Here is a 14169-nt window from a genome sequence, read left to right on the forward strand (position 1 = left end):
AAGAAAACTCCTCAGGGAACACCAAGCTCTTGTTGAACAATTCCTGTTGTATTCCTCAAAATGGTTTGAATCTTGATTTCAAGCAGAGTCACTTGGTGAAATTGTTGGTCCAGAACAAACCCTGCCCACACACTCCCTTAAATACCTGCAAAGTCGTGGCTCAGCTCTGCTCCATGCTAAAGCTATAAAGCTTTTCAGAAGAGATAACGGACTTTAGATGCTTGGACGTTGAGTCACAAAAACATTAATGATTCCCTGAACAACACACCTCTATCTGAAAACCGAAAGGAACCTTCCCGAGTGGTAAATATCAACAAGACATAATATCATGTAACCATTGTGTTTGTGTCGTTTGAGAATTGCATTTCCATTCAATCAGAATTAGAGTTTTGGGTGCCGTATTTGAGAAAAGATGTGCTGTTGTTGGAGAAGGTCAGAGATGATTTACTGGAATGATATCAGGAATGAAAGGGTTAGTGTATGAGGAACAATTGTCGACTCTTCGACTGTACTAGTTGGAGTACAGAAGGATAAGGGTGTCCTCAGAGGCATTTCAAATGCTAGAAGGCCTGGACAGAGTATATATGGCAAAGATGTTTCCCATTGTAGGGGATTCTAGGACAGGAGAGCATAATTTCAGGATAAAAGGGTGTCAATTTAAAACAAATGTGGAAAAATTGATTTTGTCAGTGGGTCATGAAACCCACGTGAGGTCATTGGCTGTATTTAAGGCAGAGATTAACAGGTATTTGATACATCAAGGAATTAAGGGTAATGGGGAGAGAGCTGGGCAGTGGGGCTGAGTGGGTGAATGGTGGAACAGACTTGACGGGCCTACTTCTGCTCCTATATCTTGTGATCTATATCCTGCTGAAGAACTAGACAACCCTCCTCTTGTATTCCATTCTTAGAAAACATTCTGCATCGTGGTTTTATGTCACATGAACCCATTTCAGATTGAATCCCATATTACAAATAACCCATTGCAAATTTTGCATTGAGAGGACTGAAGCTTCCTCATTTTAAAAATTGTTATGGAGCAGCTCAAATGAGATTTCTTGCTTCTTTATTTGAAAGGGTTAAAATAGAATCAAATAAAATAGGAAAGGGAAAAGCAGAAGAATTTATGTACAACTGGGAATCAAAATTAATGGTTGGTGATAAAGATACACAATTGTTGAAACATTTGATTAATATATGGAATAAAATAAATGCTGTAATTGGTGTAAGTGGATGTACATCACCTAGAATGGCTTGGATTCAAAATCCTCGTATCTTTTTCAAAGGATCATCAATTTCTGGACAGCGGGTTTCGTAAGGGGATAATAAATGTTGAATATTGTGATGAAAGGGGTCAATTAATGTCATTTGACCAACTGAGAAATAAATATTATATAACTCATAGCAATCTTTTTTTGCTATTTCCAACTTAGAGCATATTTGAAGGATAAGTTAGGACCAACCATGTTGTACTGAAATAGAAATTCCTTATAATAGGAATTGTTAAAAAAAAATTTGATAATGTCCTCTTTATTACAAGTAGGAACCTTTAAATGAGGAGTTCATAAGTTGAGACAAAGGTGGGAAATGGATCTGAATATTGTAATTGATTGGCAAATATGGGTAGATCCATATAAGGATCTCAATATAAGATATAAATTAGTTCAGTATAATTGTTTTTACATCAGTCATGTAGTAGATGTCAGCAAGGATTTTATTTGAATGCTGCACCTGGAGTCAGGTGACTCAGGCTGTTGGATTTGAAAAGCTCCTCAGGAAGCTGATTTGGCAACAGAGATCACGTGATCCAGGGGAGATGTATTAATTCACTTCAACTCAGCAGTCTGGAACTATTGACGAGAGTTCCACACTGCAGCAGTGAGGAAGGAATTCACAACTAGATTTTCTTCTACAGTTACTTCTTGCACCAGTGAAATTGAATAGAATAAAATCAGAATTATCAGATCAATGTTTGAGGTGTGGTGAAGATGTCGCAACTTTCTTGCATTCAACTTATCTTTGTCCTAATGCAAGATGTTTTTGGGGAGAATTACAATATTAATGGAACAAGTTATAGGAGATGTTTTTCCACAGAATCTGACCTTATTTTTATTAGGAAACATTGAATGAACAAGGCCCAAATTAAATCTATTAATATATCAATTGAAATTTGTTAAATTAATGTTAGCGGTGATGAGGACATGTATTGCACTTACTTGGAAATCAGATATACATATATTTTTAGGGATGCCAAGATGACATGCAAATATTCAAGGTTGTATTCCTTTGGAAAAAATTACAAATAGCTTGAGAAATATATACTCCATGCTTTTGCAAATTTGGCACATGAATATTCAAATATCAGGCTTCAATTTGTAATAATGCCCTTTCCATCCCTCTAGACATGTGAGATTCTCCTCTTAGTTAATTTTTTTTATTTAGATTTTTTAGATTTCCTTGCCACCGTGAACTCTGGGGAAGCGGACAACTAGTGCAGGGCACCAGAAAACAGAAAGACCACACCCCACCAACATCTCAGAAGCAGAGGATTCAATCCACAGGTCAGTGACCAAGGAAGCAGACCAGTGAGGGGTTCTGCAACTGAAAGACCCACATAGGTGGCAGGGTGTTGGTGACTTGAGGAGAGGAACCCACGCAGGCTGCGGGCTTCTGGACATAGCAGTCAAGGAACTCACACCAGGCTGTGAAATGTTAGAGACTGGGTCTAAACTGGCTAAAAGGGTGTCAGGTATCAGACCTGGGATACGAGCGAGTGCTAAATGGTTCCTAATTATGTCAGAGGTTCAAAAGTGGAGCTCACATTGCCAATGACTTGGATGGTCTGTGAGCATTGAAAGAGAATTCACACACACTCAGTGACTTCGCCCAGGGTTTTGGGTGGTTGGGGGGAGGTGGGGGAAAGCACTCAGTCTTTCTCTGACTGCAAGAGGCATTTCAGGCAATTTCTGCCAGAGGGTGCGTCTGTCAGCCTTATAGCAGGAAAAAAGCAATTTTCACTTTTATGACACTTTTTAATTACATGACAGTAAATTGTCTCCTGAAATAGAGAGAGGTTCAAGTTTCAATCTATTACAAACTTCACTCACCAGATTATACCTCTTCCCACTTTTTTTTTGCAAGGACACCATTGATTTTATCACAACTCCTCTGCTGCATCTGTCCTGTGACAGATTATATATTTTACATTTTATATAGAGATGTTTTTGAAAGAGATGGATTGTAGGAGTCGTTAAGGTCACAAACAAACACATACACTTCACAAAACAGCTCTTATTTAAAATGCAAGAGCTTTGCTGAGAGTGAGTCATTCAGGCACCGAGAGCCTTTGCAAAGACAAAACAAGGAGACTGTTTTGCTAAAGAATTTCAAAAGCAGGTGTAAATGGATTATTGATTTTAAAGCAACAGATGAATGGACTCAGAAGTATGGGTCCAGTGCAGTCATCTGGCTGGTACCAGTTTGCTGTTCTAAGGTTTTGCAAGCAGAGAGGAGAGACCAAATAGGCTTTTTCTAAAAAAACATGAGAGAGAGAGAGAGAGAGAGAGAGAGAGAGATGGCAAGATGGCATCTTGTTTTGAAGACAGGTTGTGAGTTCTTAGTTCAGCCTGTTGAAAAACTTTGTTGTCCATACAAGAGGAAATGGCGGGCTAGAAATTATGTTTTACCTGAAATAAGGGAAACAAAAGGTGATCAATGGTGACTTGCAGAAGAGGTTATCATCTGGAATATCCTGATTGGTCAAGTTTCTTTGGCAAGACACCAAAGTGGCTGATCAGAGGGAATCAGTTTATGTGTGTCCAATGTGCATGAAATCCCTCTCTGAAACCAACAAGAACCTTCCTGGAGGGTAAACATTTACTTTTAAGCACCAGAGCTTGGTGAAAATTCATAAATGTTGAATTCTATGCACAGTATAAGAACTGATAGACACTGGTGAACTTGGAGTTGTGTCAAAGAACTTTATACACATTAAATACACCTGCACTTAAAATTAGAAGGCGGTAATGGAAGGCTGTTAATAGTGATAAGTTAAAGTTTGATCCTGTTTTTTTTTGTTTAAAGAAAATTAAAAACAATGTTTGTTTAAGAATGAATGGTGTTATTGTTCAAAATCTTCCTGAGATCGAAAATATTCTTGGACTGAATAGACATATGGGCCAAATGGCTATTTAAGGACAATCTGTACATGATTGTACATCCTAAAGTACAATGACTACTTCTATCCACTAAAGATTGTTAAAGAGCAAGAATAGACAATACAATCACATAAAATTCCCATCCATACAGCACAAAACAATCACACCTCCTTATCGGTCAGAAAGTGCCTACACTTCCCAAGGTGGCTGAGGAGGTCAAGGCCAATGGCTCTCATCCTGAGATTTTACAGGAGCGCTGTTGAGTCTCCTGTCTGGCTGCACCATTGGATGATCTAGTTGCTGTAAAGCATCAGACAGGAATGATGCCGAGTTGTGAGGATCACTGGGCTCTCCCTTTTTCTGTAGATGACATTCACTAGGAGTGTTGTTCAAATTAGGCTCAAGGAATAGTGCAAAGACCATTTTGATCTAGTGAACAGCATCTTTCACCACGTCCATCATCAAAATCTGGACTTACAGGCTGGGGAATAGCTTCTTCCCACAGGCTGTGAGATGGATGAAAAGTATCCTCTAAGTGCAATAATCCTCCAAATATTTATATATGTAGCGGCTACTTCAATAGAGCTACTAAAGCAACACACACATACCAGGGTAGTCAACACAAGACTGCTTTATTCATTCTTTACAGGCTTCTTCTATTTACAGCGTGTCCCGGGCTCCATGGGTCAAGGTGCGACATCATTTATGAGTTTGCTGCAGATCCACAGGACCACAGGTTTAAATTAAGCCCTGTGAGTGTCCCGCACCTTCCGGCAGGGGAAATCACAGATCAACGTGCCGTTCCTCGGCACGCAGCACCACGTGCATGCGGTCAATTAAATGGATGAGTTCCCAGCTGTCTGCCTTATGATTTCATGTGCCTGCCAAAGAACCTTGCCCTCTCGGCCCGCTACACAGCTGCTACACCTCCCCCAGAACCGTCGCCAGAAAGTAAAACAGCAGCTGCATGCACCTTAGGTGGACACCCTCATTGTCTGGGCTGGGGGCATTGAATGGGTGAAGCGGGATCCACATGGGCAGCGTTGTGTCTGTCCAAACTAAACAGCTGTGAATATCCCACAATGTCCAAAGTATACTCAAACCCATCCTTCTTCACCACGCAGAAAAAGCCCTCATACGGTCATTGTAACAGCACTCCTGGGTCCTGTCTGCGCACAAAACAAAATCAGCGTCCAGTAGTCGTGGGGCACGTTCTGTTAAGGGGATCCAAGCCAATGGGTAGGAAAGCTTTTCTGATCACGATACCATGTCGAAGCTGCTGAAGGATGTTCAGATCAGAGTTGGTTGAAAAATGAATGTCCCATGAAATTTTAAAGACCAGACCATAAACCATCTCTGCGGACAATGCAGATATATCTTGCTTTGAAGCTGTGCACACTCCCAAAAGAGTGCATGGCAACTCATCAACCTAATTGGGACAAGTGAGTCGGGCCTTAAAAGTAGACTTCAGTTGCCGGTGGGAACGTGACTGAATTAATGTGGGAAAACCAAATCTGGCCATCCAGTTGACGATGAATGCTCTGGCCCTTGTCTCAGTGTCACTGAATGACAACGGGATGACCTCTGGCCTCGCGTGAAATGTTCTACAACTGTTAGAATGTATCTCATGTTTTGAGATTCTGGCAATGGTCCAAGCAGGTCTACATGCACATGTTCCAGCTGCCTGCATACTGTCAGTAAATGTTGAAGAGGTGCCTTAGTGTGGCACTGAATTTTGGCAGTCAGGCAGGAGATAGTCAGCCAAATCCATTGCATGACGCCTTTTCTCAGTCCATGCTATACATATTTATTTGACATGAGCATGACAGATGTTCTGATGGACAGATGAGATAAGCTGTGTATCTGGTCAATAAGGTGTTTCCTCCAAGATGCAGGTAACATTGGTCTAATGTAGCCCAAAAACATGTCACAAAGTAAGGTTGATCACCCAGTTGTGCTGCCCCCTGCGGTATGTCCAGGTTAGTAATGGCCATACTGTATGCCTGAACATCGGGGTCCATTGCCTGGACACTGGCTAATTCAGGAATATCAATGTCACACTGAGTATGATATACACTCGGTCTGGACAGAATATTCATGACGAGATTGTTTTTACCAGATGTTATCCAAGTAGATGTAAGGGAACTCTAAATCTCTGTCCAAAGTGTCTATAACCCGCTGGCAGGTTTGAACACCATTCTGCAACTCAAGTGGCATCCTAAAACATTCAAAAAGCCCAGAAGGGATAATAATCACCATTTTAGGAATATCTTCCTTATGGATGGGATCTGATGGTATCTCATGACAAGATCAACCATGGAGAAAGCACAGAAATTGTATATGAGGGACGTTAAGACAGTGGGTCTTATCTTGAGATATGGTCTGCTGGCCTTCATAAATCATAGCATAGACTAGAGTATAGCTGGAAAGTGATGCTGCAACTGTTTAAGGCATTGGTGAGGCCAGGTTTGGAGAATTGTTTTCCGTTCCGGTCTCCATATATAGGAATGAAATAGATAAGGTGGAGAGGGTGCAGAAAAGATTTACAAAAATGTTATGTGGCTTACAACATCTCGAGTATAGAGAAAGATTAAGGAGACAGCGACTTTATTCATTGGAACGTAGACGGATGAAGGGGGTTATGATAGAGGTATTCAAAATTATGAAAGGAATAGATAGACTGCACGTGAGTAGACTCTTTCCCCTGAGGGCAGGAGAGGTTGGAACAAGAGGGCATGAGTTCAAGGTAAGGGGCAAATTTTAGGAGGAATGTGAGAGGATGCTTCTTCACTCAGAGAATGGTGGCAGAATGGAATGATCTTCTAGAAGAGATAATTGCGGCAGGGTCCTTTCTGTCATTTAAGAGAAGGTTGGATGTGTACATGGATATGAGGGGGTTGGAGGGATATGGCCAGAGTATTGGAGGGGAAAACTAGTGGAGTTGTTCATGTGAACTGGCACAGACTCAAAGGGCCGATATGGCCTGTTTCCATGCTGTAAACTGTCATATGGTTATATGTGCTGGGCTCCACGGGACAAGGTGGGACATCATTAAGAGTTTGCTGCCAGCGGGTTTGAATGAAGCCCCGTGAGTATCCCGCGCTTTCCGGCAGGAGACTCCAAAAATCGAAAAGATGAATTAACTATTTCCATGAGCCCTCCCCTTTTACGTCTATTTTTCTAAAAGCACTCAGTAATACACCAAGGCAGTAAAATAAAAACTCGATGCTGAGAATACTCAGCAGATCATCTACTGGAAAAAATAATCGGAGTTAAAACCTTCAGGTCGATAATCTTTCACTGGGATTCAGAAAGATGATCAAATAAACCTGATTCTCTTTGCTGAGAAAAAGAAGAGGGGAAATAACAAATTGAATACGTGGGATGAAAAGCCCGAGCAGCAGAAATGGCAGTGGTGCTGGATGAGTGGAGTCCACTCTTTGATCAACACATCTGTCTGCATGGAGGGGGAAAGGATAAACAAGACAAACACAATGCCGTCACTGTGAGGTTCAATACGACAGCTGCAGAGGATCTGAAATGAAGGAATGGTGAAAATACTTGTTTTTGGATCAATGTGACAAAATTTGACCTGACAAAACAAAACAAAATTGTTTTGCTCTGCCAGAACTCTCTAGATCAAGGGGCACAATAAAATAGTCCAGAAGCCAACATTATGAAATTGAACAGCCAAGTTACGCAAATCGGCAGCAAGAGATAAAACACTGTTACATAATTCCATGAAAGTGGTGTCACAGGACGACCGGGTTCTAAAGACAGCTTTTGTCATCTTGGCCATCATTAATTAACATATTGAAAATAAGAGTTGGGAAGTTATGATGAGGTTGGATAAGATGATGGTGAGGCCCACTTTGGAGTATTGTGTGCAGTTCTGGTCACCTAGCTACAGGAAGGGTATTAGTAAGATTGAAAGAGTGCAGAGAAGATTGACTAGGAAGCTGCCAGATCTTCAGGAGTTGAGCTACAGGGAAAGGTTGAACAGGTTGGGACTTTATTCCTTGGAGTGTTGAAAAATGAGTAAGAGATTGCTTAAAGTGGAATATGAATGGGAAAAAAGGCTGAGAAAGACTGCAGTGGACCCAATTGTGAAGGAAATATTTTGCTTGAGATAAATTGTCATTGGCCCATTTCCTCTGGAGTTATGAAACCACGCACAGAACAAGTCAATGTCATACGATTAAAACAGTGGTTTTCAAAATTTTTTCCCCAATCACAGAGCTCATTAAGTAATTACTTACAAACAGAGCACTTCTGGCAAAGGGATTAAGTGGAATATGATACAGGGGGTGGGGGTGTGGAGGAGGAGTTTGAAAATCACTGCTCTAGATGAAACGGTTTCTCCATCTCCGTTTTAAGCAGACATCCTTTTATTCTGAGGTTGTGCCCACTGATCCTAAACTCTCCCACTACTGGCAAAATCCTCACTATCCAGCCCTTTCACTATTCATCAGATTTCAATGAGGTCCTGCCTCATCTTAATAAACTCGGGCGAGTCCAGGCCCAGAACCATGAAATGCTCCTCAAATATTATTCCTCTCATCCCCAGGATCATTCTTGTAAACCACCTCTGGGCCATCACATCCTCTCTTAGAAATGGGGCGTAAAATTGCTCACAACCCTTACGAGATCAGGACAACCAGAAGGTGGTCACGGGAGGGAAGACAGCTGCAGGTCTGCCTAGATTCCATGGATTGGATGGTGTTCAAGGAGTCAGCTGAGGGGGGGGGGAGAGTGTTGTGGCAAGATGGCGTAGGAAAAAGAAGTTCAAAGACACCTCTCGCTGACTGAACTGTTCAATACTCGAACTGTAATGTCTTGTTTTTCTTTATCAATGTTTTGAACAATAATTTTCTACTGTAGAATTCTGGAAATGAAGAAAGGAAAAAAAAACAGTGTTGGGCACGATCAGTTGCCCCAATTATCACAGAGACAAAGACTGAAGGGAACGATAGGCTTTATTACACACAAGACTTCAGGCCCGGGTCCAAGTGAGGGAAGTGAAGGCCTGGATCACAGGGGAGGAGTCCAGGGAGGAGTTCAGGGAGGAGTCCAGGAGAGGATGTCATCAGGAGGCGGGGTGGGGGGGTGCCAGCCCGTGCCTGTACTGGTCAGTACATACAATACCATTTCATTACAAGCAACTTAGAAAAAACCTAGGTTGTCAACCTGTGAAAAGTGCAGAAGAAGCAAGGACGACCTTCCAGAAGGAACCTCGGGACAAGTTAGACATGAATCCTCAACGTGGAAGTCGGGAGCAGCTGGAAGAAATGTCTGCAACCTCTGCACATTTGGAGATGAAACATGGGGCCAAGATTTTTGGCCGGGCCAGGAGGAGCGCAAGTAAGGAATTCGACATGAGCCGGGCTTGACTAAGGAGAGTGGGGGGTGAATGCCCGAATGTGTGCTCTAGATACTGGGAAGGGGACTGCCTGTATGCAGCGGAGCATCTGGAGATGTTCTCACTTGCAGGAAATTCTGGATCCGATCTACAGTCCGGCTGCCAGGTATGATGTGGAAGAGAAGAGGTGGAGGAGGACAACTTAGAGGTTCAAGAAGAAGAAGAACAAGAATTACTACTTGCTGCAGTTGGACTCAATGAAGGGAGGCCTAAGGCTTGAAGAACATCTCCTTCTCCAATGAAAGGTTTTGTTTCACCAGATACCTTCCCCAGACTTCAAGGCCCCTCTACAGAACTGATCCATCAAAATGAAAATATGATGTCTTCTGTGAACTAAGGTTTTGAAACTTTAAATGATCAATTTGCTGGTATGAAGGAAAAAAATGGCTGGTATGTGTGAAGAAATTACATCTATTGAAGTTGATATGAATAAGAGTTTAACAGCAGTGGACACTGGACAAGATCAATTTAAGAAGATAGAAGAAGTTTTTATTGACTGTAAGGACCGTGTGGACCATTATGCAGAGGGAATGGATCATATTGAGGATTTATTTACAGGCTGGGATGTCCAGAAGAGAGATTTGTTACAAAACATTGATTCGTTGGAAAATCAAAGTTGTCGTAATAATATTAAGATAGTTGGTCTGCTAGAAGATATTGAAGATTCAGATCCTGTAAAATTATTTTTGGAAATGGATTCCAGAGATGTTGGGAGTTGAGTTTTTTTAGATCGGGCTCAGAGGGCGTTAAGGACAAAATCTTTTCTGGGTCAAATGCCAAGAGAGGTTCTTTTAAGATGTTTGCGATATCAGGATAGAGAAATGATTTTGCGGCTTGCGGTTCAGAAAGCTCGCCTTGATCAAAGCCCTACGATGGTTCAAGGCAATAGGGTTTTATTTTATGCTGATTTAAGTCAGGAGATTATTAAGTGACGGAAAGAGATTAATCTGGCCAAAGCAGTTCTGTGGAAGAAAGGGTATAAGTTTACTTTACTTTATGGGCCTGATCAGTCTCCATGTTTTGAAAGTCCTTATGGTGCATTAACTTTTGTGAATTCCTTCCCAGATTTGAAGGAATTAATGGGGAAAATGTCCGAGGGTAAGATTGGTATGGGTATGGGGAAAAGAAGTTGGAATCAGAATTGGTGAGTGTTGTTGAAGATGAAGCTCAAGCTCAATGTGGGTGTTATCACTGGGATGACTGATGGGTTTTAATGTTCAGTTGGGGGGTGGTGGTTGACTCGACTACTTCTAAAGTCATCTGCCACTTGTGGTATTAGCTGCACCTGGTCCACAGAGGGGGATCCGACTCTTATACTCGTAGGTTTTTTTACAGGATTTTCTTCTTTGAAAAGAGGGGTTTGTGAAGAGCATTTACTTGTGTGAAGTGTCAATCTCAGGAGGAAATTAAGTTATGGCTCATTTCAATTTTGTGATCTTTAATGTTAAAGGACAATAATCCGATTGAAAGAAAGTGAATATTGGCATATATAAAGAAAATGAAGGTTGATCTTGCTTTTTTGCAAGAAACTCATATGTTTGAGAAAGAACATATGAAATTGAAAAGAGATTGGGTCGGACATGTTTTTGCATCTCCATTTAATTCGAAAGCTCGAGGTGTTGTACTTTGGTTCATAAGAAGTTACCGTTTCAGTTGGAATCATTCTCTGCCACATCATTTTCTCGAAGACAATCAAGATAACTGACCTGTTCATGGAGCACTGTGTCTGGACTCAGATTCACAAACTCACCTGGCAAGGTCAGCATACAGCCATAGACTAGCTCTACCACTAAACATCCATGATCTGCCCTAACAGCAGTAGGCATGCGAAGGAGAACCATGGGCAAATGTTTGCTCCATGTAGATGCATCGCCAACTGCTTTCAATCGTCAATGAAAATGCTCAAAGAAGCTGTTGGCCCTGAAATGCTCAGCGATAATTCAGGTCGTGCCCAGAGGATCAGTGAGAGCTCGGACCAATGCTGACTCGAACTGAGACCCTCGATCTGTTGTAATAGTTTGCCCAGAACATCTAAAGATGGAATCCAATGATCCACAAAAGTCCAAGCAATTGTCTCTACAGAGATGCCGATGTTAGGAATTTCATCCTTCCACCTGGTCGTCCAGTCCTAACCTGTGAGCAGATAAGTACATTGTCGAGATGGCGGAAGTGGACCTTCCAAGCACAAGGTGTACGTGCTGGAAATGGGAATCCAAAACAACAAAATCCCCCAGCTTGAATTTCATGTGCCTGGAGACTTTAGGGTGTTGACCCAGCAAGCGAGTCCTTGCCCATAATCCAACATTCTGTTTAACATGAAACCAGGTCAAATCTTCCTTAACCAGTTTGATTGATGCTCTTCTACCAGGAAGAGATAGATTGTGAAGAGAAAATCTCCTGCCTCATAACTGCCACACAAACGGCAGAATCCTTCCTGTTGGGGGAAAAAAAATCACTAGCCAACTTTTCACCCAATTCATCCAGGGTCACATCTTGAAGATCGAGACCAGAGTTGATCTGGTTTCACCTGATGAAATTGGCATCAGTGTGCCGTGCATGAGCCATGGCAGTGAAATCAATGGCAATTGTTGGATGTAATGTCGCGCCTGGATAGGGCACCAGCCACAGCATTCGCTTTTCCTCAGATATGCTGTGTGTCCGATGAAAATTGTAGGATGAACTCCAAGTGCCAAATCTCTCTGCGCAAATAGAGATGTGTGCTTCTACTTTCAGTATGCAGAAGAGGCTGGTGGTCTGTACAAATTGTGTAAGAATGACCTTCCAATAAAAAGCTGAAATATTGAATTGGACATTTGGATTCAAATAAATTTATTTCAAAATTGTATCTACTATTTCAAGAGGAATCTCCAAACCCAGACTTGAATAAATCAAAAGAAAGATGGGAATTGCATTTGGGAACTGAAATTGACCCTTTTTGCTGGTCTGACATTTGTTGAGACAGTAATTAATGTTTTTGATAGATTAGTTAATTACAAATTTATTCATCAATTATATTTAATGCTATATCAATTAATTTATTGCAATTTTTTTCAAATTTATGTCTTAGATGTGGCACAGAAATTCGTACGTTGATACATTCTCTCTGGTCATGTCTCAAGGTGACATCATTTTGGAAAGATGTGGGCAAGTTTTTGGAACAAATTATAATAATGTTTACCATCAACACCTGAGCTTTTACTTTTGGGAAATGTATATGATTTGGAAGCCTTATTCAACTTCTCAAAAAAATTTTATAAGTTGCATTAGCAGTGGCCAGGAGATGTATAGCAATTCCATGGAAATCTGAATCCCATCTTAAAATTGATCGTGGGGAAATGCAAAATTGTATTCCCTTAGCAAAGGTGACGTATAATTTTAACTGGGTATGATACATTATTCAAAATATGGAAACCATATTTAGATATGGGTTTGGATATCTAATGTATTCACTTCTCCACCCCACCACCACTTTTCATTAATCTTAATGGTTGAACCTTCTCATGTTGGTTTAATTCTAATATTTTTTTAATATCCTGCCTTTCATTTTGGGAGGGAATAGTTATCACAGGAGCTTTGAACCTAGATCTGTTTTTTTTTTCATTATACTTTTCTTCTCTTCTCACTTTTACGGACAGTACAACCATTTATTTGTTATTCTATTTTGACCAATGTATCATTTGGATACGATTCTTGTATTATATTGTACTGTACACAAAACTATAAATTAAAAAAAAAAACTGATATGTTTCACTGCGCGATAGATAGCTAAGAGTTCCTGCCCAAATGTACTATACTTTGCCTGAGCCGGTGACCGCTTGGCTGAAAAAAAACACCGGAGGTTCCAATTGCCCACAGACTCGTTGTTAGAACACTGCTCCCACAGCACATGCATCTGTGGTAAGAGAGCAAGATTTTGAGCATTTGATGTACAACCTTAGTGACATTTGTCAGAACAGTGTTCACATCATGGAAAGCATAAACAGGATGGTCTCCCAAAGATAATGTCTTTTTGAAGCAGACATCAGATCCTTTGAGTCATTCAGCAAGTGGTAATAGAGATGCTGTGGCATTCACCAGGAAACAGCAATAAAAATTCCTCATACCTAAAAACCATCACAACTGGCCAAACATAACGGAGGGAGGAAATTCTCAAATTTTATGCACTTTCCATTCATCAGGCAAAATACCATGTTGTATAAATCTAGGTCCCAAAAATACAAGAGCAGCAGAACCAGAAACACTTTCCTGGGATTGATCACGAGGCCACATTCCTCAAGCCTCCGTAACAATGAGATAAGGTGGCTCTTGTGCTCCTCTTCATTCACACTTACAACCAGAATCTCCTCGATGAACACAAGCACCAAACAAACCCAAGGCCAGTGAGTTCGTGGTCCATGAACCACTGGAATGTCTGAGCTGCATTCCATAGACCGAATGGTTTTCTCAAAAACACAAACATGCCAAACGAGAGCATCACTGCTGTATTTGTGACATCCAAAAACTCAAATGGAATCTAATAGTAAGCACATTCTAGATCTATTTTGGCAAATGCAGATTTGCCGTGGAGGTTTGCTGAGAAGTCTTGTAAATTTG

This window comes from Narcine bancroftii, unplaced genomic scaffold, assembly GCF_036971445.1.
Source record: "Narcine bancroftii isolate sNarBan1 unplaced genomic scaffold, sNarBan1.hap1 Scaffold_105, whole genome shotgun sequence".
In the NCBI taxonomy this organism is placed as follows: domain Eukaryota; kingdom Metazoa; phylum Chordata; class Chondrichthyes; order Torpediniformes; family Narcinidae; genus Narcine; species Narcine bancroftii.